We start from the raw sequence: 26,950 nt of genomic DNA, 5'->3' as shown, positions 1-26,950 counted from the left end.
ACGGAACCCCTTCTCTCCCCTGCTCCTCCAGTACTGTGAGTGTATGGAGGAGCTGCTGTATGGAGCAGCTATCAGTCAAAAGTTTGGACACCCCGGCAGCCCAGCCAGGGCTTAGCAACCACCTATTAACTGCTTAGCAAACACCTTAGCAACCACCTGGAAAACGTTAGCAACTGCCTAGCAACCACTTAGCAACACCTTAGCAGCCACCTGGAAAACGTTAGCAACTGCCTAGCAACCACTTAGTAACCACCTGGATTTCATTAGCAACGTCCTAGCAACCACTTAGCAACCACTTTAGAAATTATAGCAACTGCCTAGCAACCAGTTAGCAACACCTTAGCAACCACCAGGAAAACGTTAGAAACTGCCTAGCAACAGCTTAGCAACCACTTTAGAAATGAAAGCAACTGCCTAGCAACCACTTGGCAACCACCTGGAAAGTGTTAGCAACTGCCTAGCAACCACTTAGCAACCACTTTAGAAACAATAGCAACTGCCTAGCAACCACTTAGCAACACCTTAACAACCATTAGGAAAACGTTAGCAACTGCCTAGCAACCACTTAGCAACCACTTTAGAAATTATAGCAACTGCCTAGCAACCAGTTAGCAACCACTTAGCAAACACCTGGAAAACGTTAGCAACTGCCTAGCAACCACTTAGCAACACCTTAACAACCACTAGGAAAACGTTAGTAACCACTTAGCAACCACCTTAGAAACGATAGCAACTGCCTAGCAACCACTTTAGAAATGATAGCAACAGCCTAGCAACCACTTACCAACACCTTAGCAACCATTAGGAAAACGTTAGCAACTGCCTAGCAACCACTTAGCAACCACTTTAGAAATGATAGCAACTGCCTAACAACCACCTAGCAACACCTTAGCAACCACCCCAGATACCATAACAACACCTTAGCAACCACCTAGCAACCACCTAGCAACACCTTAGCAACCACCCCAGTTACCATAGCAACACCTTAGCAACCACCTAGCAATACCTTAGCAACCACCTAGCAACCACTTAGCAACCACCTAGCAACCACCTAGCAACACCTTAGCAACCACCCCAGATACCATAGCAACACTTTAGCAACCACCTAGCAACACCTTAGCAACCACCCCGGATACCATAGCAACACCTTAGCAACCACCTAGCAACACCGTAGCAACCACCCCAGATACCATAGCAACACCTTAGCAACCGCATAGCAACACCTTAGCAACCACCTAGCAACATCTTAGCAACCACCCCGGATACCATAGCAACACCTTAGCAACCACCTAGCAACCACCTAGAAACACCTTAGCAACCACCTAGCAACCACCTAGAAACACCTTAGCAACCACCCCAGATACCATAGCAACACATTAGCAACCACCTAGCAACATCTTAGCAACCACCCCGGATACCATAGCAACACCTTAGCAACCACCTAGCAACCACCTAGAAACACCTTAGCAACCACCCCAGATACCATAGAAACACCTTAGCAACCACCTAGCAACATCTTAGCAACCACCTAGCAACATCTTAGCAACCACCCCGGATACCATAGCAACACCTTAGCAACCACCTAGCAACCACCTAGAAACACCATAGCAACACCTTAGCAACCACCTAGAAACACCTTAGCAACCACCCCAGATACCATAGCAACACCTTAGCAACCGCATAGCAACACCTTAGCAACCACCTAGCAACATCTTAGCAACCACCCCGGATACCATAGCAACACCTTAGCAACCACCTAGCAACCACCTAGAAACACCTTAGCAACCACCTAGCAACCACCTAGAAACACCTTAGCAACCACCCCAGATACCATAGCAACACCTTAGCAACCACCTAGCAACATCTTAGCAACCACCCCGGATACCATAGCAACACCTTAGCAACCACCTAGCAACCACCTAGAAACACCTTAGCAACCACCCCAGATACCATAGCAACACCTTAGCAACCGCATAGCAACACCTTAGCAACCACCTAGCAACATCTTAGCAACCACCCCGGATACCATAGCAACACCTTAGCAACCACCTAGCAACCACCTAGAAACACCTTAGCAACCACCTAGCAACCACCTAGAAACACCTTAGCAACCACCCCAGATACCATAGCAACACCTTAGCAACCACCTAGCAACATCTTAGCAACCACCCCGGATACCATAGCAACACCTTAGCAACCACCTAGCAACCACCTAGAAACACCTTAGCAACCACCCCAGATACCATAGAAACACCTTAGCAACCACCTAGCAACATCTTAGCAACCACCCCGGATACCATAGCAACACCTTAGCAACCACCTAGCAACCACTTAGAAACACCTTAGCAACCACCCCAGATACCATAGCAACACCTTAGCAACCACCTAGCAACACCCTAGCAACCACCTAGCGACACCTTAGCAACCACCCCGGATACCATAGCAACACCCTAGCAACCACGTAGCAACATCTTAGAAACCACCCCAGATACCATAGCAACACCTTAGCAACAACCTAGCAACACCCTAGCAACCACCTAGCAACACCTTAGCAACTACCTGGTATATGTTAGCAATTGCCTAGCAACCAGTTAGCAATAGCTTAGCAACCACCTGGAAAACATTAGCAACTGCCTAGCAACAGCTTAGCAACCTTTTCAGAAATGATAGCAACTGCCTAGCAACACATTCACAATCAAAAGTTTAACCAAAAGTTTTACGATTTCAGCATTTAAACAAGCGTTTTTAGATTTCAGCGTTTAACCAAACGTTTTTAGATTTCAGCGTTTAACCAAACGTTTTTAGATTTCAGCGTTTAATCAAACGTTTTTAGATTTCAGCGTTTAACCAAATGTTTTTAGATTTCAGCGTTTAACCAAATGTTTTTAGATTTCAGCATTTTTAGCATTTAGCGTTTAGCCAAAAGTTAACAGCATGTCAATGACTCTTCACACTCTTCAGACGGAAAAAGCTTAGCAACCATTTTAACTTTTTAACGTTATTAGCGTTCTTTTCCAAGCCAACTTAAAGTTTGTTCACGAACTTTACCTTTTCTAGTTTGATTATTATTTTTGTATTTGTTGAATTGTTTGCTTTGGCAACAGTTGTTGTTTACAATTCATGCCAATAAAGCCATTTGAATTTGAATTTGAATTTGATAGAGAGAGAGAGAGAGATGGAGAGAGAGAGAGAGAGAGAAAGACAGAAGAGAGAGCACGTAAAGACTGGGAATCAGAATGAGGAAGAGAGAAAGAAAAAAGTACAAGAGCATAAAACTGAGAATGAACAAGACACAGAACAAGACAGACAGAGAGAGAGACAGAGGGAAAGAGACAGAAAGAGAGAGACAGAGAAATAGAAAGAAAGACAGAGAGCTTTTAAGAACTGGGAATCAGAAAGAAAAAAGTAATTAAGTGCAACAGCATAGATAGATAGATAGATAGATAGATAGATAGATAGATAGATAGATAGATAGATAGATAGATAGATAGATAGATAGATAGATAGATAGATAGATAGATAGATAGATAGATAGATAGAGCTACTACCATTTAACTGAGTCAGGTCTCTGTACTTCCTGTCATCTCTACCTGTGATGAGGCCAACAATGGCAGAGTCACCTGAGAACTTCTGCAGGATAGAAGAGAAATAGAGAGAGAGAGAGATTAGTAATGTATGAATGGAGGAGTACAGGGTAAGAGAAAGAGAGAGAGTAAACCCGGAGATGTTTAGCCTCTGGCTGGTGATCGGACCGCTCTCATTAGAAGGCGTCTGATCTGATTTCAGGCTCTGGGCTCTGCGTTTTTCCTCAGCAGGAAATTTAAATTCCCGGCTACAGCGTGAGGAGGAAAAGCTCTGCTCAAACAGGATTAGCGTATTCATAGGATGCCAAAGCATTTCAAACTAACTCATTTTAATTGAGCATTTATTATAAGATTGGGTTTCGAGTTTCTACTGGTGAATCAGATGCACGTTTTTGTAGTGTTATGAATAAAACATCATCAGCAGCAGCAGTATTTATAATTCAGCATAAATATGAACAGTAGCCCTGATGAAATTTGAATTCTATACTTCCCCCTCTCTAACAGGCTTCCTAAACTGTTATCTAAACAGAGGCGTGACCGCGGAGCCCAATCAGCCGCTCATTATCTGATACTTACATCCACCAAACATTCGGGATGCGTTCAGAGAAATAAATGAAATGAAGCTTCATGAAACAACTGCAGTTTAAAATATCAACTTTTTGACAAACGTTCTGACTCTCCTTATCAGCATTCTGAGTTTCAGAAACTGCTTTCTTAGACAGAGGCAATTTCCTCCAGACTGTTAAACATTTAAAACAACAAACACAACAAACTCCACAGTTCAGAGCAACTTCAGACCACCTTCTAATTCTAAATACGTCAATTTCCAACCAAACATTTAATTTTAATCAATCCAAACAAATGTATAATCCTCTAAGTTAAACAAACCGTTATTTAAAACAAATTTCTGATTCAAATAAACTTCAAATCCAACAAATCTGGATTTATAATGCAATTAAACATTTTTATTTATTTTTTTTTTCAATATTTGCTTTTAGCAAAACTATCTAACACAACAAAGTCCTAATAAAAAAAAACATTCTAAATGTAATCTTTGAAAAAGGTTTCATTTTAAACAAACTTCTTACAGCTGATGCCCTTCTGAAGTCTCCAATGCTCCACCACTCTTTCAGAGGCTCTATGTGTGATGTAAGCAGAGGTCGAAAAAGTACTGAAAAATTGTTATTAAGTAAAAGTACCTTTGCTAAAATTCTACTCAAGTAAAAGTAAAAATACCCATCCAAAAATCTACTCAAGTAAAAGTAAAAAAGTACTCAATTTAAAATGTACTTATGCACTAATTATTTGATGTAAAAAAGTAAAAACAATTATAAATTAAATTGTTTTTAATGAACTATTTTTCCACATAATAATTCTATGGTCCATTTTTTTCTTTACTCTTAAAATTTATGGTAATATAGGTGACTATAAACTGTATTGTTTTATAGTTTTACAGTGCATTTTATTTTTTACTCAGTAATTGGGAATTTTCCAATGTAGCAAAGTAAATTACTTGTGTCAAAATGTAAAAACTAATTAAAAACCACTTTAAAAATGACAAATTACTCATGAAATCTACTCAATTACAGTAACTTGAGTAAATGTAATTAATTACTTCTCACCTCTGGACATAAGTACGTAAAGATGTGTGTGGCGTGGCCAGAAGAAGAACTCCTGCGAAAAGCGACCCGACACCCCAGTTTTTAGAATGAATATACATTATTAGGCTTAACAGGGATGGTGGTTTCAGCACACTGGTACCATTAATTAAACACAATATTTTTACCTTTCTCCACTCACTGAGAAATGCACCACACACTGACATCACTTCCTCACACGATCCCATGTCACTGCACACCAGTGGCACCAACAGTAAGTCAATCACCGGATTATTGATCACACCTGTTCATACCACTATATGTATACCTTTACTCCACACGTACCTCGCTGAGTATTGATGAATTTTTTTTTTCATCGTACAAAGCGTCTCCTTGCCTGTGTTAGCTCTCTCGTTTTCGACCTGGTTTTGTATTTTCCTACCCGATTTTGCCTTGCCTGTGTATGACCTTCGGACTGTTTATCATGTATGGTAGGTTTGCTCGTTTTGACTACTCTTTTGCCCAGTACTTTATTTAAAAAAAAAACACAAACAAAACCTCTAATGTAATCAAAAATACCTACTCAAGTAAACTTTTGGTTCAAATAAGCATCTAATTCATCAAATTAATACAATTTTAATTGCTTAAAAATGTAATAAAAATTTCAAAATTTCATTAACAACTTCATATCAACTTCTATTCAGCCATCTTCATCTTCATCTGTTGATACCAGCACTATTCTCTACACCACTTTAACTTGTTGCCCAAAGCAAAATATGGCTGCCATACTGTATGCATGGACTTTTTGGCTCACGGTCAGTTCATGAGCCGATTGGTCAGACTGTTTAGAGCACTGTAGGGCATCGGCGCAGACCGAACCCTTGGCCTTTTGACCCTTTTTGAATGATAGCCAAGCTCTGCAGCCTTCAGGCCTGGGATAATCCGCTCTCGCTTCCCAAAAAGTGTGATTTTTTTTTTTCTTGTTTCTTGAGTTTCTAACACAGCGAGACACAACGCATGAAGGAGCGCTTAGAGGACGGCGGAGGATTACGCCCGACTCTTTGGCTGCGGAGATGACTGAGGTTCCGCTCTTGGCACCAAGACGTCTGAACGGTTTTAAAGAAAAGCCTCCTCGCGGCAATTACAGCCCTGACCGAACCCGAGGTGCTCGTCCAATCAATGTCTCTCTGCTCTAATTGTTACACAGCCTCCTCCAGCAGACTCCTGAAGGTGCAAATCTATTGCTTTTGACACCATCCGGTCACAAATATCTCCCTGAAGTATTCCCGCTCCCCAACCCCCAGGCCAGGATACGGGGGATCCATCCGGCCTAAGCTTTCCTCCCCAATTTCTGCAATAAAATAGATCCATGGCTCCGGGACATGGCGACACATGGAGGCATTAATAAAACAAATCTACAAAAAAAACTGTTTATAATTCATGAGAAACTGTTGAGGCACAAACCAAGGAAAGTTTCCATTTTTGTTGTATATTTTTCAAATATCTCAAATACTATCTCTAGCTCAACTACTGCCTTGAGTATGAATGCAACAAAAAAGCTAAGGCCTAACATGCCAATAATACAACACTGGGGAATAGATAGTTGCCAAAAACAGAGTCTAAAAAACACAAAGAGATATGAGTTACTGATGTCATATTATTTTTTTGTCTTGTTGAACAATGCAAAGAAGTCTCTGGAAAAGTCGTTGTCTTGAAGGCATACTGGCTCAAGGTGCAAATCTATTGCTTTTGACACCATCTCCCCAATGTACTACTGCTCCCCAACGCCCAGAGATCCATCTGGCCTGTGCTTTCTTCCCCAATTTCTGCTACAAATAGATCCATGGCTCCGGGACATGGCAACACATGGAAGCATTAATAAAACAAAGCCAACAAAAAACTATATCGGCCTTATTTTAAGTTTGATTCAACTGTTGAGGCACAAACCAGTAAATTATTTCTATTGCTATTGCTGCTATTGCAGTGCTCCATACCTGGCAATCCAGGGTGTGGAAGTTGGACTGGCAAATGGATAGTAGGCAAGATCGGAGGCTAAAAAAAGGCAAAGAGATATGGGTTACTGTTGTCACATTTTTTGTTTGTGGCATTGCAACACATGGACATGGCGACACATGGAATCATTAATAAAACAAAGCCAAAAAAACTGTTTCTGCCTTATTTTCCATTTGATTCAGCTGTTTATAAATCATGAGAAACTGTTGAGGCACAAACCAGTCAAAGTTTTCATTTTTGTTGTATATTTCTCAAATATCTCAAATACTATCTCTAGCTCAACTACTGCCTTGAGAATGAATGCAAAAAAAAGACTTAACCTGCCAATAATACAGTAAATTACTACTATTGCTATTTGTTGCTATTGCTGCTGTTGCTGTGTTCCATACCTGGCAATCCAGGGTGTGGAAGTTGGACTGGGGAATGGACAGTAGGCAAGATCGGACACTAAAAAACAAAGAGATATGGGTTACTGATGTCATATTATTAATATTATTATTTTGTTTTCTTTGTTCTCCAGCAGCCATTCCTTATTAATTTGTGCAACATGTTGTTTTGCATTGTCTTGTTAAACAATGCAAGGAAGTATCTGTAAAAGTCACTGTCTTGAAGGCAGCATATATTTCATACTGCCTCGAGGTGCAAATCTATTGCTTTTGATGCCTTCCAGTCACAAATATCTCCCTAAAGTATTCCCTTTCTTCCCCAATTTCTGCTACAAATACATCCATGGCTCCGGGACATGACGACACATGGAAGTATTAATAAAACAAAGCCAAAAAAATGTATCTGTCTTGTTTTCCATTTGATTCAACTGTTTATAATTCATAAGAAACTGTTGAGGTACAAACCAGGGAAAGTTTTCTGAAACAGCTGTGGCTTTGGCAAGTCTCATCCTCCATTGCAGCTAATAGCAATTCACATTAGCTTACATGTTGTAGCATGACGAAATTAGCCAACACTAGCCTGTTGGATATCTCAATCTCAATGCCTGCCTTGAGTATGAATACAAGCATGCAAATCTTTAAAAAAAAATCTTTTGAAACACGTCCACCCCTACTCATAGTGGTGATAAAGTAAATTACTGCTATTGCTATCGTTGCTATTGCTGTGTTTCATACCTGGCAATCCAGGGTGTGGAAGTTGGACTGGCAAATGTATAGTAGGCAAGATCAAAGGCTAAAAAACAAAGAGATATGGGTTACCATTGTCACATTACTTTTGTTTGTTGGGTTGGTTTGTTCTCCTGCAGCCATTGTTGTACTACAGTATGTTCTATACCTGGCAGCCCAGAGTGTGGAAATTGGACTGGGCAATGGGTACCCAACCCCCAGGCCAGCATATGAGGAAATGAGGGATACTTCTGGCCTGCACTTTTTTCCCCATTTTTTTTCTACAAATAGATCCATAGCTCCAGAACATGGCAACACATCGATACATTAATAAAACAAAGGCAAAAAAATTGCATTGGTTTTATTTTTCCATTCGATTCAACCCTTTATATTTCATGAGAGACTGTCGAGTCACCAACCAGTAAAAGGAACCAGCACCCTCTGGCCAAATCAGGTTTGTAATCTGAGGATATATATTTCAGGAGGCTTGAAGCAACGGGTTGGGTGTGATCAGCTATCCGTCTCCAAGATACCTTTCTTGTTTTGGAAGGATTTTTTTTCTAATCTAAGTTTTAAAGTGCTCCATTAAACTTTTATGCGGCGCTGTCCTCTCGTCTTAGCGTGATAGCTTTGAAGTCCGCTAGCACATCCTCCACCTGTCTCCTATGTATTTTTCATTGTTTCCCAAAGCCTCGCTTTAATGGAGGCTTTGGCATTACGCTGCCCTGCTGCCGTAAAAACCCTCAAAGCGAGCCAGTTATCAACACCACTGTAGAAATTACGATACATTACAACACATGAGTATGCTAACAACCTGTGGATTAATGCTAATGTCTCGCGCTACGTTCTTTCTCATTCTCTTTGGTCTCCAAGTCAGAGACCATATTTCATTTCATTTCATTTCCAGTTCAAGTTTGAGTGTTTAGTATGTCCATTTTTTACTTTTTAATAATTTAGTTCCCTTCAGAGATTCTGTAGAAATTTGAGGTAGATATTTCCACTGCAAAGTCAAGTATAACACCCCCCCCCCCACCCCAAAAAACAAATGTGGACAGTATAAAAAAATGCTAATAAACAAATCACATTGTTTCCTACATTTTCTTTGGCATTAATTCGATGGAAAACATTACAAACCCAAGATTTGTCATGTTTTGCCTGGTCAATAAATTTCCTTTATTAACATATAGTACACCCATTCCTGCATCCATTTCAAGTCTGCAATACATTCCAATATAGGTTGGGGTGATAAAACATTTCCAGAGACACTCCAGTATCCGTATACTCTTCTTCTGACAGACTTGTATTTCATTAATAATGCTTTTGTATCAAATTTTGATTGAAATGTACAATATTTAACTCCTTAAACCCATACTTCAGTTATTCATCCTCTTAACAGAAGAAAAAGTAGAAAAAGAGTAGTCTACTAGAGCTAGTAAACTAGATTCAATACTAAGCCAGTAGCAACCGGAACAAGGAGGGGTATATACTATACAAACACAGACAGGTGTGGGCAATCAGAAGCTCGGAGAGCATGAACACCATAGCATCACATGATAAGCAGATTCCAGAAGGTCCGGTGTGAGTGTATGCTGGGAGTTGGAGTCTTTAATTAGTGGATGCATTAATTAGTGAGTCCAAATCAGGCAGACTGAGAAAATCAGGACTGACAGTATCATTAACAACTAAATAATAAACCAAGATTTCTATAGGTTAAATTCACACAATTATTATTCTATTTTTTTTTACTTTATTTAAGGCTCGGATATTTTTAGTATTTGGATCTTCTCCATCAGTCAATTTTGCCCTTTCTCTCATTTCTCAGCTAATTATAAAGAGTATGATAAAAACACATGGACAAGGGAAAAGAGTAGTCCAAAAAACCCCACAAAAACAGGTCAGTGACAAAGGAAAACAAACTAAAGAAAAATGCAGAGTAGAAGAGCTAGAAAACTAGATTCAATACCTGGCAAGGAGCAACCGAAACAGAGTGGGTATTGTGTGGGCAATCAGAAGCTCGGAGAGCGTGAACACTATAGCGTCACATAATAAGCAAAGTCCGGAAGATCTGGTGTGAGTGCATGCTGGGAGTTGGAGTCTTTAATTAGTGAATCAGGACTGACAGTATAATTAACAACTAAATAATAAACTAAGATTTTCTAAAGGTTAAATTCACACAATTATTACTTTATTTTTATTAATAACTTTATTTAAGGCTCAGATACTTTTGCTATCTGTATCTTCTCCATCAGTCAACGCTCTTCCTGCTATCTTCAGCAGAATTCTGCCCTTTCTCTCATTTCTCAGTATTAATATGACCGACTTTCACACAGTTCTGGACAGAACCAGCCAAAAAATTTTCATCACTTCAGTGAAACAGCTTGAACTGAAACAGTGATGTCCCCATAAACTTCCCAGCAGTGCAGCCGCAATAAAACATACGGCCGTTTAACCGTGAGGGTCCGTCTCGTTTCATAGTAGTAAGTGAATAATTTATGCAATTATAGAATAATAAAGTCTTGAAGATTAATAACCAATTATAAGCTCGTAGTTTAAGGGGTTAAGCCGGATGGATGGAGGCAGGGAGGGGTATATACTATACAAACACAGACAGGTGTGGGCAATCAGAAGCTAGGAGAGTGTGAACACCATAGCGTCACATGATAAGCAGAGTCCAGAAGATCTGGTGTGAGTGCATGCTGGGAGTTGGAGTCTTTAATAAGTGAATCAGGACCAACGGTGTAATTAACAGCTACATAATAAAAGAAAAAAAGATCTCTATAGGTTATATTCACACAGTAATTATTTTTTTTATTTATTTAAGACTTAAGTATCTTCTCCATCAGTCAACGCTCTTCCTGCTATCTTCAGCAGAATTCTGCCCTTTCTCTCATTTCTCAGTATTAATATGACAGACTTTCACACAGTTCTGGACAGAACCAGCAAAAAAAATTAATCACTTCAGTGAAACAGCTTGAACTGAAACGGTGATGTCCCCATAAACTTCCCAGCAGTGCAGCCGCAATAAAACATACGGCCGTTTAACCGTGAGGGTCCGTCTGTGGGCCCACGCTTCCATTCTTCAAGCTCGTAACTAGGTCTCGTTTCATAGTAGTAGTCGAATAATTTATGCAATTATAGAATAATAAAGTCTTGAAGATTAATAACCAATTATAAGCTCGTAGTTTAAGGGGTTAAGCTGGATGGATGGAGGCAGGGAGGGATGGATGGAGGGATGGAGGGATGGGGGGTTGGGGCAAAGGCCCAAAGGCAGTAGCTCCTGTCTCTCCTGGTACCTGGGCAGTTAATTAAAAGCCCGCACTCTGTTGAAGTGCCTCCCCGCCGTGCAATAAAGCACATTTATTGCGCCTCACTGCCTCACCTCTTTTCTTCGCTGTGACAAAGTGCACTTCGCCCGGGCTGGGTGTAACTCTCCGGCCTAGACAGCTCTGAGGGGGAGTGGTAGGCTCGGGTGGGAAGGGTTCAGGGATGTGTGTGTGTGTGTGTGTGTGTGACTTAGTTCTTCAAAGTCATCTTTAAAAGCAATATAGTATAACTCTTTAGTATACATAGTAGTATACATAGTACTGTCATAACTGCAATCAATTTCATACACCCTACAATAGAGGCGCTGCCACTATGATCTACGGGTAAGATCACTTCGAATCCTGGTGATGCAGCTTGCCATCAGGTGCTGGAGAGAGGTGCTCTGAGAGAGCACAATGGGCTTTGCTCTCTCTGGCTCATCACTCCTAGGGTGATGTCGATCAACACAAGGCTGCATATGTGAGCTGATGTATCGGAACCAGAACAGAGTTGTTGCGCTTTCCTCCGAGTTTGCCATTATGCTACTTGGCAAAGCTACATCAGCAGCAGTTGGAAAAGAGGCGGAGTCTAACTTTACATGTATGGAAGGAGGCATGTGCTAGTCTTTACCCTCCTACTCTTGGGGCGTGGGTTGGGTAATTGGTCAGGTAAATTGGGAAGAAAATGGGATAAAAATAAAATAACTTACTGTAATAAAGAAAATATCAGCGCCAGAATGCTGCTACTGCACTATGTTACTTTGGTGGAGCCACATAAATTGATCTGTGTACCAATAAAACACTGTTGTTTCGTGCGAAATCCAGTTATATCACTCTAGTACTCTGGTCGAAAGCCTTTTTTTACCTTTACCGTTACTGTTTTTTAGTTCTCAGCTTGTCCAGAAAAATGTGTTCTTGTGGGAAGAATAGCTGAGGCGCAAGGAAGACAGATTCTCAGATGCGCCAGTCAAAAGACTTCCTTTAGCTTTTACCTTTAACATGACTGTTTATTAGTTCTCAGCTTGTCCAGAAAAGTGTGTTCTTGTGGGAGTAGAAACTGAAGATCAAAAATGTTGAGTAGGTTTCAAAGGTTTCATATATGATCCTTTCTGCCACTTGATATTAAAGTAGAGCACCAACGTCTCAGTCCCCCCAAAAAAATTCATTTTTAACCATGCAGTCATTCAATCAGTTTGGTTGAGATCCTCACACAGTACAACAACAGGATCAGCCAGCAGACTTTGTTTGAGGGTGGGATCTATACCTACTGTCCGTGGCTGTACAGCAGATGAGGCAGTAGTTAGTGCTCTTAAATAATGAATGCTGTGTTTCTATCACAGAAAACAAAAAACCTACAGTCTTTTTTGCTCCTTAAAACCTTTTTTTAATTGATACTGCTTTTGTATTATTGAAGATCAAAACAAATTGTGGAAGAGAGTGGTGAAGAAAAGAGCTGGAAAATGCTGCATATTCTAAGACTAGGCTCATTCCCAGTCCTGGAAGCTGCCCCATTGGCTACATCTCCGTCTACACGTCTACATCCTGGGTCTTCCTTCTGGGTGATGGGTGAAGGAAACAAGTGCTGCTCCAGACGGGATCAGATGACCTGGGTCTGGCCTCGCTGGTACCTGATCTAATAGCCTCTAGAGGAGGCAGGCAGGCGCCGCTGGTTCGATACCAGGCTGTTCAGACAGTCAGGATGAAGGCAGGAGCTGATCGGCTCGTCTCTCGGGCGGGGCGGTTTGTCACTCTCGTATTCTGCCTGTCACTCTGGTTTCTCGACACCCTCTGTGTCTCTGACTATCACTCTTTTCCTCCTTCTCTCACTCAGAGTCTTCACTTTAGAAACCACGAATCAGAGAATGTACTGTACGCTGAAAAAAATTATGAGTAAAATGTACATTTATTTAAATTTAAATGTAACATTTAAATTTTTGCTGAATCAATCCTTTATTTTAGTAAACTTTACTTAATTCATTTTTTACAGAATCAATCCTTTCTTTTAGTAAACTTTACTAAATTTTAGCATACAATATTACCTAATTACAATTACTTAATTTATACAATATTACAAAAATTATTTATGATACATAATATATTATAATTCCTGAAATTTAAAAATTTTAGTCAAAACACACATATTACACTGTCTCAACACATGGATGGCATGAAATATATTCTTTTTAGTATACTAAAAAGATCCATGTGTTGAGACAGTGAGACTTGGTCTGTTTACAAAATACATTTTTGAGATTATGTAAATATTTGAACGTGTGTTTTAAATAAAAAATATTTAAATTTCAGCGGTCTAAAGCGCTGCCACTATGAGCAGGAGGTCGCCGGTTCGAACCCCAGCTCATGCAGCTTTGCCATCAAGCTGCCGGCGTTAGAGAGAGCAAAATTGGCCCTGCTCCCTCTGGGTGGGTAGATGGCGCTCTCTCCCCACATCACTCCTAGGGTGATGTCTGCAACACAGGGCGTCTGTGAGCTGATGTACCAGAGCCGAGCCGCTGTGCTTTCCTCCAAGCGCGCTGGCTGCTCGGTAATGCTGCATCAGCAGCAGCTCGAAAAGAAGCGGTGGCTGACTTCACATGTATCGGAGGAAGCATGGGTTAGTCTTCACCCTCCTGGTGTGTTGAGGTATCACTAGTGATAGGGGGAGTCCTAATGAATGGGTTGGGTAATTGGCTGTGTAAATTGGGGAGAAAATGGGAAAAATTAGAAATAAAATTATGAAAAAAAAAATATTTAAATTTCAGGAATTATAATTTATTATGTATCATAAATTATTTGAGAAACATTGTATAAATTAAGTAATTGTAATTAAATAATATTTTATGCAGAAATTAAGTAAAGTATACTATAAGAAAGGATTGACTGAAGTTCAGTTCACTTATTTACTCTGTGTAACATTTAAGTCTTGAAACCGAGTTGAAGTTACTTAAATTGATCTGAAATTAAATGTACTTAAAAAAAAAAGCAAATGCAGAAACTTTTTTAAAACTTTTTTTAAGTAAATTTTACTCATCTTTTTTTTTTTGGTGTATACGTTCATAGAAATTACAACGGTAGAGTTTTTACACCTCTGTAATTTTCTTCCAACTTTCTTTTTTTTTTTTCACTGCACTTGGAAGAAATTTTGAGAGATACCTTATTTTTCAACAGCCATATGTTTGTCATCTGTTTTTAATCACAGTTTTCATGCATCTTGGCATCATGTTCTCCTCCACCAGTCTTACACACTGCTTTTGGATAACTTTATGCTGCTTTACTCCTGGTGCAGAAACTCAAGCAGTTCAGTTTGGTGGTTTGATGGCGTGGGATCATCCGTCTTCCTCTTGATTTTGCATGTGGTTTTGCGTTGTCTTGTTGAAAAAGTGCATGGACATCCCTAAAATAATCGCTGTCTCTAGTCAGTGGTGTTTTTGAACTCGATACTCAACAATTAAAGCAATATATGTCTGTTATATGTCACTAAATCTATACAGTAATATTTCTCAAGTTATGAAGCCTGATATCCAACAGACTTTGGGTTTATGAGCAATTGAAAGAGGCAACCATGCAAAAAACAACTGACATGACATGAGAAATATCCATTTTAGGGTGCTGTACAAATGTGGTGCTTCACATCACTGACACTGCGTGGGTATTAGGTATCAGGACAAGGCAGTAAAGGTAGTAGCGTAAGTCCTGCATTAAATTAGGCCACTCTTTTTGAGTGATTAATGATGGCTGCACCCTCCTTGTTGGTGAAACGACACCACAGCATTGTGCAATATAGCGCTTTCATTTTTCATAATGCTAATAGGCGTCTATAGAACAAAAGAATGCATATAGAAACCAAGGGCATGCAGATATACGATGGTATACATTAGAAATGGGTGCACAGCAAAAAAAAAAAAACTGGTGAGTTGAAATTTCAGAGTGAAACAGTTCAAAGCTCAGAGTGGATGTTACACCAATTACAAGTGCTCAGTATACTTTTCGAGTTTGTTACTTGTTTGGGTTTATATATATTTTTTGGGGTAGAGTTATCCCCATAATTTCCTTAATTAAAAGAAAAGAGCCTAAATTGAACAGCTGACATACTAAAAAATAAGGTAAAATCTACAGTTTTTATCTATCAATCTCAATCTCTCATTCTTTTAGTAGATTATACAAAAACTGTGTAATATATATTTACACAAAAAAAGAGACCGCTTAAAAATGATGAGTTTCTTTGATTTTACCAAATTGAAAACCTCTGGAATATAATCAAGATGGATGAACACAAGCCATCAAACCACACTGAACTGCTTGATTTTTTGCACCAGGAGTGATTAGCATAAAGTCATCCAAAAGCAGTGTGTAAGACTGGTGGAGGAGAACATGATGCCAAGATGCATGAAAACTGTGATTAAAAACAGGGTTATTCCACCAAATATTGATTTCTGAACTCTTAAAACTTTATGAATATGAACTTGTTTTTTTTGGGGGTTTTTTTCGCGTTATTTGAGGTCTGAAAGGTCTCCATCTTTTTTTGTTATTTCATCCATTTCTCATTTTCTGCAAATAAATGCTCTAAATGACAATATTTTTATTTGGAATTTGGGAGAAATGTTGTCTGTAGTTTATAGAATAAAACAACATGTTAATTTTACTCAAACATAAACCTATAAATAGCTAAATCAGAAAGCTATTTGACCTTTTGCTGTGTAGTCTATGGAGTCTATTGGAGATCAGTGTTGGATAGTAGAATTGCTCAGTTGGCCTCCTCTTCTTCTTTTTCGTCTTCTTCTTTTATTCACCGTCAGTCTTTAACCCCCCCCCCCGCACCCCCCCAGACACCCACCCTTCCGTCACAAGCACCAGATTAATACATGTTCTACATTCCATGCTGATTTCGGCCAATAAAAGCCCATTTGAAGCTATTGTCGCCGGTGCACGGAGACGCACTCCAGAAATCCCGGGGGGTCACCTCGGACCACGGGCCTCCTCCAATCCTATTGGTGTGTCCCCAGCGCCCCAGCTGTCCTGTTTATTTGCATTTCAGTGAGGCACAGGTGTTTCTTTTAGATTAGCCTGCGCGCTGGTCCACACGGGGAAACAGGCGTAATCATGTTAGCCGAATAGAGACAGCTCTCTCTCTCTCTTTCTCTCTTTCTCTCTCTCTCTCTTTCTCCTTCTCTCCATCCCTCTCCTTATGAAATTACAGCCACTGAGAATCCTCAGCTGCACTTATCCTGAGCCACATTGACAGGGAGCTGTCTCTGGACCTAATTGATCTGGCTGGGGATTGTGGGGGTGATAGTGAGGGGAATGGAGGGGTATTTGTGCCACCGTCGCCCAGTTTAACACCCCGAACACACGCCTCGCTCGCCCATCGGCAGATTCACCGCGAACACATTTGGCTGGGTGTGGGGAGCATCTGCCATCGACGCCACAGTCATTTAACCATCCTTCAGTGGCTGTCATTACTGTGGTGTGTGTGTGTGTGTGTGTGTGTGTGTGTGTGTGTGTGTGTGTGTGTGTGTGTGAGAAAGAGACAGAGAGAGAAAGAATCTCCCAAATATAAAGCAACAGTGGCTGTCTGCCCATACTAATGTTGTGCTGTTGACGCCCACCGAACAGAACACACGTATCTGCATTCACATGAAGCAACTACTGAACAGTGATGTCAGTAACGCGTTACTCTAATCTGACCCTTTTTTTCAGTTTTATTATTATAAAAAAAAAACTTTTTTTTTTTAGGAAATAGTTAAACTTAATAGAGATAAATTGTTGCTGTTAAAAATGCATTTTCCAATAAAGGGAGTATTGGCAAAACTGGTTATAATGTTTATGTTAAGGCGGCCGGAGGTGGTGTGTGCAGCTGCTGAAAGTAACTAATAAAGTAACTTGTAAAGTAACTTAGTTACTTTTAAAATCAAGTAATCCATAAAGTAACTAAGTTACTTTTTAAAGGAGTAATCAGTAATCAGTAATCGGATTACTTTTTCAAAGTAACTATACCATCACTGGTACTGAACTACTGAAATACTCATATACATATATATATAGTGTAACTACTCATATGGATTTACTACTGAACTACTGCTTGCATATAGTCCAACTATTCATAGAGAGTAACTTCTGAACTACTGAAATACTCATATATATATAGTGTAACTACTCATATGGAATAACTTCTGAACTACTTCTTGCATATAGAGTAAATACTGAGATAGAGTAACTACTGAACTACTGCATTTGTGTAGTTCTAAACAATGCATACTGATACAACTGATGTGTTTATCACACTGCTGGATTTACATACACAGGGGGCTAAGAGATTTTAACAGGTAAACTCAATAAAGGATTGCTAATTAGTTTATTATTATAAATTATAATAAATGATACAAAAACTGGTAAAACTGGAAAAACATGGTAAAATATGATAAAATTATAAAACATGATAAAATATGGTAAACATGGTAAAATTATAAAAACAAGGTAAAACTATAAAACATGGTAAAATATGGTCCACATGGTAGAACTATACAAACATGGTAAACTGTGGTAAACGTGGTAAAATATGGTAAAACATGGTAAAATGAAAAAAACATGGTAAAATATGGTAAACATTGTAAAACTATACAAACATGGTAAAATATGGTAAACATGGAAAAATATGGTACACATGGTAAAATATGGTAAACATATGGTAAACATGGTAAAAATATGGTAAAAACATGGTAAAAAAAATATGGTAAAAATATGGTAAAAAATATGGTAAACATGGAACAATATGGTAAACATGGTAAAATATGGTAAACATGGTAATAAATATGGCAAAATATGGTAAACATGGTAAAAAAAAATATGGTAAACATGGTAAAAATATGGTAAACATGGTAAAAATATGGTAAGCATGGTAAACATGGTAAACATGGTAAACATGGTAAAAATATGGTAAGCATGGTAAACATGGTAAACATGGTAAAAATATGGTAAACATGGTAAACATGGTAAAAATATGGTAAGCATGGAAAACATGGTAAAAATATGGTAAAAATATGGCAAGCATGGTAAAAATATGGTAAACATGGTAAAATATGGAAAAACATGGTAAAAATATGGTAAACATGGTAAACTGTGGTAAACATGGTAAAAATATAAAAACATGGTAAAAATAAAGTAAACATGGTAAAATTATGAAAACATGGTAAAAATATGGTAAACTGTGGTAAACATGGTAAAATATGGTAAACATTGTGAACTGTGGTAAACATGGTAAAATATGGTAAACATTGTGAACTGTGGTAAAAATGTAAAACCAATATGGTAGACATGGTAATAGTTTTCGGCTGATCAGGCACATCAGGAAAAGTTAAACATTACATTTATATATTTTTCCTTAAACCTTGATTATCCAACTAACTAATTCCAAAGTTAAGCTAACTGACTCGTCACATGCTGTATTTTATTAAGCACAGTGTTTTTGATCTGTGTGTTTTGATTCATGGAACCAATATAGTGTAACTGTTGCTTAACTTCTGAACTACTGCATTCATGAAGAAACAAACTACAAATACTGTAACTACTGAACTCATATTGTGTACTGAAAGACATACACACTTTTCTTATAGTGAACTGTTGTGAACTTCTCAGACTGAACCCTTGCTGTGTGATTAGGTTTCAATACTGTAACTTCTGAATATTGTATTCATTCATTATTCAGTACTGCCTTAATATAGTGTAACTGCTTGCACAGTGACACCACAGTAACTAATAGAGTATTCAGAACTGGATCTTCAGCCAGATTTCAATTTAGAAGTCTGCACATTTCTACTAATTCCTCAAATCTATATTTATGTCTGTCCCATAAATACATGGCCGGGCTCGTCATTAGACAAGCCTCAGACTGTCCATCTGAAAGCAGAGCTGCTCTGCTGCTGCTGATATTGCTCCAGCTATTAGGCCCCTGTCTGCACGAGGCAATCATTCTGAAAAATGAGAATGGCTTAATTGTATCGTTGCATACTTAGCCAGACCTGAGGACAATTAAAGCTGACACAGCCATCTCTCTCTCTCTCTCTCTCTCTCTCTCTCTCTCTCGGAGCTTATCCATCCCACCCTCAGCCTCTGATATGCCGTATTGACGATGGCCGTGAGCAAACACTTCTAATTCAAAACAGTATGAAACAGCTATAAATAAGAAGCGTCGAATTATACATCCCCAATAAATCATGAGACAGTCCACCGAGGGAAGCAAGGAGATCATTTGGATGAGCAAATTCCTTAAAAAACACTTTCCTCTAGAAGCTGTAAAATCTGCCTTGGGAGAACACCTGTGTCAACTCAACGGGTGATTAGAGAAATCGCAATTAGATACTCCCTTACAGAACAACACAGAGTCACACTTAATAATAGGGTTTTTTTTTTTACAGGGCTTTCATAATACGTTTTACAGTATGCTCTCTGTAAAATCCCCCTAAAAGTAATTTAACATGAAGTTACATGATGTATACAGCTCTGGAAAAAACTAAGAGAGCACTTAAAAATGATGAGTTTCTTTGATTTTACCAAATTGAAAACCTCTGGATTATAATTAAGAGGAAGATGGATGATCACAAGCCATCAAACCAAACTGAACTGCTTGATTTTTTGCACCAGGAGTAAAGCAGCATAAAGTTATCCAAAAGCAGTGTGTAAGACTGGTGGAGAGAGGACAACACGATGCCAAGATGCATGAAAACTATGATTAAAAACCAACCAGGGTTATTCCACCAAATATTGATTTCTGAACTCATTTCTCATTTTCTGCAAATAAATGCTCTAAATGACAATATTTTTATTTGGATTTTTTCAAGGAGGAATGTTGTCCATATGTTCATTTGTTCATTTAATCAAACATACACCTACAAATAGCAAAATCAGAGAAACTGACTCAGAAACTTACATTTTGTTCAGAGCTGTATGTTGAAAATTGAAATGTATTGTTTGAGTTTACAAAACAATTCTAAAAAAAATGTATTTAACAACTTTTAACTGGCAAATTTAACCAAAACTAACAAAAATACTGTGATTTAAAAATAAAAAATAAAAAAAGTGCTGTCATATAATAGCGTTACATTACATAACGTTACATAGAGTTTTTGTAAATAGTTTTTGACAGGTGTTTTCAAGTTTTTCTCTAAAAACTTCACGTAAAATGACAAGAATTGCCCGTTTACTGAGGTGTATAAGTGTCAAACTGTGTCACGTGGGCCATACGTGAGGTAGACACACGCAGATACTTAACATAAAGTTTATTCACCAAGTGGTTAATCTGAATTACATGAGCTATGAAGGCTGGACATGGTTAACAAAAAAAAAAAAACAGGTAAAGGGCAAGGCAAAAATCAAAATCCAAAAAAAAAAAGGATCGATAACAATAGAAAAAAAACAAAAGTAATGGTTAGTAGAAGAGCTAGTGAACTAGACTCAATACTCGACGAGGGAACAGTAGAAATAGGGTAGTATATACAAGTTTATACAAGACTGACTAGGTGTGGGCAATCAGAAGCTCGGAGAGCGAGAACACTGTAGCGTCACATGATCAGAAGAGTCAGGGAAGTATGGTGAGAGAGCATGCTGGGAATTGGAGTCTTTGCTGTCATGACTGACACACTGTTTATGAATTTTTGGGGATTTTTATCAGCTTTAAGCTGCCAACTTTACGGAAAATATCAACTTTATGGAAAATATCACAAAAAAGTACTGTTGTAATGAAAATATATCACTTTGAAATCGTTTTTAACTGCAGAAAAATGCAGTATAACAACCATAAACACATCTATATATTTCTTACCCCTTCTACTAGAAGTTAAAGCATTTTATGTACAGTTTCTATCTAAAGCCATTGAGTTAGTAGTAGTTTTGCTAAAGTAAAGTAAAACGTTACAGTATATTGCCTGTAATTTCTGCAGATCAGAACACTCTTCGATTTTAATCTCAGTGTCTTTATGAGGGAGAGTCACCTGGAATAGTGAATATTTCAGTGTCTTGAAGAAGGAGTTTCTGGAGGTGCTGAACAATAGTTGCTGATCTCAGCTGATCAGGTTTAGATCAGGGGATTAATGTGGAGGACAAACACCATTATTTTTACTGCTTACTACATAATTCCATATGTGTCCCTTAATCGTTTTCATGTCTTTAACATTCATCTAAACATTGAATGAGAAGGTGAGTCCAAACTTTAACTGTTTGGGTAAGAGTATCAGGAACACTTCTAAACTCTTAAAAATGGTAATTAATTCCATTTTACACTCCACACTAGCTCCCAGTCCAGCCCAGCACCACACTACATCTGTTGCTTTCCTTTTTTTATGTTTTAAAGAAGCACCCATGTGTGTTTTGGTTCCTGAGGGACTTGTCCGTCTGCGTAGCCCAGGCTTGAGTGCTGGTGCTAGCGGCTAGGCTAATCCCTGAGCGCCAGGGCTTGAAGCGAAGGGCCATCATGCAGTTTGGCACATTCCAGTGTGAAAAGCATCGCCTACTTTTGTCTCAGAAACCTCCAGAGGGTTCCCTCTGCTGCTTTACACACACACACACACACACATTTATATATGCACACACACACACACACACACACTTATATATGAACACACACATAGACACAAGCTAGAGTCAAACAAGAACCAGCAGGTCCTAAGACCTACCTGTGGAGAGGACAGCATGCAATATGTTCATCCACACCTGAGCCACAGAGCTTCACACAGTCCAGAGAGAGAGAGAGAGAGAGAGAGAGAGAGATAGAGAGAGAGAGAGAAAGAGAGAGAGAGAGAGAGTAAAATGTCCCACATTTTCATGCTTCTGCAATCACATAAAATAGATTTAATAGAGATATAGATATACATCTTATAATGATTTACACAGATTAAGCATAACCTTACGACCACCTCCTTGTTTTTACAGCATCACCAATTTTCAGCTGCACTAATTATGTAGGAGCACTTTTAATACCTGTATCGTTTTTATCCTCTACTATCCTTTATTATTAGCATGCACAGTCAATCAGTGTGAATGTGGATGGTATGGTGTTGCAATTATAACATATTATTATAAACTGCGATGAAGTTAATGCCCTTAAATGCTCAGAACCACAATATGTGGTGGGTTAGTGCTGGCACTGCAGTGACTGTAGTGGCATGGTGGTGGTGTATGTGGTGTTAATGTGTGTTGTGCCGGTATGAATGGATCAGACACAGCAATGCTGCTGGAGTTTTTAAACGCAAACTAAATGACACAGCTGGATTGAGAATATAGACTGCGGAGTCTCGGGTCTAGGACCAGCAGACTGCGAGACAGCCCCATCCATCAGGCTGTGAGGATGCTGAACTCTCTTCCCGCACTACCCCCCATCCCAATCCTGCCCACAGCACACACACTCTCATCATCCTGACCCCACATCCTCCCACCAACACAGTACTGAAACTCTGCACTAGAACACACACAGTACTGTAACTTTTGTAAAAGGACCTGCACTACACACCCAATACCTGCACTACTGTTACGCTGCACTGTCATACACACTTTAATTCCCCAAGAACTGGGAACTTTAAGAACTTTACCAGCCTTAAGCTAGATACAACATTGCACTACTGTTATACGGGTTCTATTTATATTGTCACTTGATCTTAATCACCATTAATATTGCACTATTATCTTCTGTCTCACAAATGTCTATTGTGTTTTTGTTGTATTGTACATATAGTGTCTCCCACTCATTTAGATTTAGATTATATATTTATTTCTTTTTATTTCTATTTATATATCTATTTCACCCCCACCACTACTGCACCTTGTTCTGTCTCATGTATGTCTGTGTCCCTGCTGCTGTATTGTACACATAGTGTCTCCCCTTTTTCTTTATTTTTCTTTATTATCCATTATCTGTACTTGCTGTAAAATTGGGAAGGAGAGTAACGTAATTTCAATTCTATGTATGTCCTGTACATATGCAGCATTGACAATAAAACTACTTGACTTGACTTGACTTGACTTGAATATTCCATCAAAAGTGTCCTGTAAGCAGTATCCTGTGACCAATGACGGTCTAGGACTAGAGGCACTATGTGTTGATGGGAGATTAGAGGGTCACAATGCTATTTATTGACTGGGCGGGTTGATCTCAGAATTTCTGTGATAGTGCCTTTTACAATGCATTACAAGACTCTCAAGCTTTCTGGGATAGGTAGGACCCATGCATTCACTTATACCAGCACAACATACACAACTAACACACCACCAGCATGCTAGTATTACTGCAGTTTTACCTGGGTACCTACCTATAAGAATGAACTCTGACGATTGACTGTTGTCTAGGTTAATTTCAACCAGTGACGCTCCTGTGTTTTCCAATGCCAAGATAGAAACACACCAGAAATTTACCTGAGATTTATTCCTAAACTTTTATAAAACGGCATGTATTTCTGTTGGAACAGAGCCAACAATGTGGCTAATTCCGTCAAGATGCATCAAACTATTAACCATAAGAACAGACACAGACAAAGCATTTCTGGAAGTATACATCAGCTCTGAACCCAATCAGAGACCCTGTCTGTTACGACTAAACAAGGCATTGATTTTTAGCCAAAACATGTCTAAACCTTATAAACCCTTCACCAGCAGTGAGAGAGGTACTGGGGATACTGCTGGCTGTCCAGATTATTTGACAGCCGCTCTGAAGGAGTGTCACGACCTTAGAAGCTTGTCTGTTTGTTTGTTTCAAGGTCTTGTACTGCATAAATATATACTGGATAAAAACTCACAGAAGATCACAGTTCAGAAGATGTTTACTGTATAACCTATAAAACTAGCATTAATGATTTGTCACAATAATCATTACAGAGCCATTACAGAAGGACTAGAATACAATGACAGTTATAGTAGCCTAGCATCAGCCAAGAGCAGCTTGGATCTTGACAGATGCTAGGCTAACTTTAGCTTAAAAAACTGCTTAGCATCTGTCAAGAGCCAATCTCGTAAAGCTGGGTTAGCTTTAAGCTGGATCTACCTCGCCACGGTAGACCAACAGTATAACCAAGCTTGACCATGTGCTGGTTGACCATCATTACCAACATCACAAAGATTGTTGACCAGCAGGAAGAGCATCATAAATCTGGTTGACCAGCATGAACTTCAAAAACCAAGCTGCTGATCACCAAAACCCAAGTGGTTGACCAGCAAGACCAACATGAAAGCACTTCCAGATAGTATAGATGTATGGGGAGACCAACTGGGATCCTAGAAAGGTTTTGTCCATGGGCTCCATGTTGGCCCAATATATTATATGAAAGAAATAATGACCCTACCTTGATTGTTCACTGCACTTGGGGACAAGATGAGTTTAAACTGGGATGTAATGAAGATGAGGACCCTTTAAAAAGCACATTTGAGTCTCAGTTCACTAACAATACTTGGACAAACCCTCCTATGGGTGAGCCCATGCCCACCTGGAACCCACCTAGCCCACACTCTAAACCCTGTTAAGTCTACTCAAATAATTTGAGGGAATGTTTTTTTTAGTAAATTATAATACTGTATGGGGTTTAACAAACGTTTAATCTTTAAGCTCAACAGACAAGTACTTGACACTCAAAATGTGTTGTACCTGAAACTTAACTTTTAACGCTAAAGCAACTATTGCACAACCGCTCTATCTTACCTAACGATACCAATAAGTTGTGTTTACTCAATATATGAAGAAGGGACCACTAAAAAATCCAAATAAACAATGACATCTAAGTTTAGTTAAGTAGACAAAACAAGCTTACATTACTAGCCTTTTTTCAAAATCATTAATTCACATTGTTCGGTACCACTTTAAAATAAGACTACCTTTATTAAGTGTTTATAAATGATTTACAATTAGTTTATTATTGGCTAATAATTTATTTAATAATAATTTACCAAAAAAAAAAAAAAAAGCAAACTGTTTGCCTTAAAAATGTTAAGTAAGGGGTAATGAAAACTTAAATTAGCATACAGGGAAAGTTGATTTAACTTTTTTATTTTTGTTATACTGTAAGAGCGGATAAGTTAAGTTTAAGTTTTAAGGCAACCTTAAAAAGCCAATTTTTTAAGCAATTGGGAATGAAAACTTGAGTTAGCATGACTTAACTTTTTATTTTTGTTATACCAATTCATTTGCCAAAAAATTATACTTAGTATCTTGTGCTCTAAATAAATAAATAAATAAATAAATATGTTGATGTGTATTCTTACTTTTCTTTTGAATTCCATTTTTCTTAAATATTTGCTTTATAAATATTCACACTTTAAGACTGGAAAAGGTAAATGCAAATAGTTTGTCCCAACAGACTAAACTCTTATAAGTTGACCCAACTCAAAGCTCTCTCTTTGAATAGTTGAGTAATTGACTTTGAGTAATTGACTTTGACTTCATTTGTTCATGAGTTGAGTTGAAACTATTAGTGGGTTTACAGTGAAGCAGTTAATCATACTATATGATCTACAAGTTTACCAAAGGTAGCCCTGGGAGGAATGACTACACACTGATGGTGAGTTTCTGTCAGAAAATGGGGGACACTCCCAGTATGCAAATAGATTGTGCCAGAAGCCAATGAAAAAAAGAAGCTGCCAATGGCAAAACAGACTATAATGTGGTCTAAGTCGAAGATCTTAGTTTTAATGTACAGTATATGTGCCCACAAATGTTCAGCTAACTCAAAATAGTTGAGTATTGTTTAGAAATATCCAATTTTATGTAAAACAGAGTTAATTCATTTGAGTTAGCTTATCAGTATATGGTATATTTTCTCCTAGATGACCAGCTTTCCAACCACCGTGACCAATAAGACCAGCAGAAGCTGATTTTGAGCTGGATTTGTAGCATTGCATGGATGTTTTTTTTAATTTTATTCTTCAATGAAATGTATGTACCTAGCATTACTACAGCATGATGCTATTCCAACAGGCTCTCACCGCTACCTACATTAGCATATGTTACATTTCCCTCCAATAATAGAAGCACTACAGATGTATATTATTTGTGATGAAAGGATGCTAGCATTTGCTTTATATGTATTAGCATTTGTTGCGCTTCCACCCACCAGAAGGAAAAACAGAGTGGGCGTATTTTTAATGAAATGTGTCCTAACATCGCTACCAGAGAGCGCATTGCTAAATGGCTTTTACTGCTACTTACATTAGCATATGTTGCACTTCACCTTGATTTTCAATCAATAATGGCTCCCTGATGCCTGCAGGTCAGATAAAATCTCCGGGAATCTAGCACATGCATGCAGGTGGCACAGATATTTTTCCTCCAATCATGAATGTGAAAGAGATGGAGAGATGTGCGTATTCAAAACGAT

The 26,950-nt window shown here is 38.6% G+C and overlaps 2 long non-coding RNA genes across 2 annotated transcripts in view; one reads left to right on the top strand and one right to left on the bottom strand.

Annotated features, from left to right (window-relative positions):
* Window positions 1-26,950, top strand: part of LOC125787359 (uncharacterized) — a 759,343-nt gene that overhangs the window by 530,725 nt on the left and 201,668 nt on the right. The gene's annotated exons all lie outside the window — the stretch shown is intronic.
* Window positions 1,298-1,863, bottom strand: LOC125787358 (uncharacterized). The gene is made up of 3 exons (XR_007429269.1): window positions 1,823-1,863; window positions 1,627-1,789; window positions 1,298-1,593 (listed from the first exon to the last, which is right to left on the bottom strand). It is a non-coding gene; the product is annotated as an uncharacterized LOC125787358 (long non-coding RNA).

Source organism: Astyanax mexicanus, chromosome 24, assembly GCF_023375975.1.
Source record: "Astyanax mexicanus isolate ESR-SI-001 chromosome 24, AstMex3_surface, whole genome shotgun sequence".
Taxonomy (NCBI): Eukaryota; Metazoa; Chordata; class Actinopteri; order Characiformes; family Acestrorhamphidae; genus Astyanax; species Astyanax mexicanus.
This window is presented reverse-complemented; position numbering and strand designations above follow the sequence as displayed.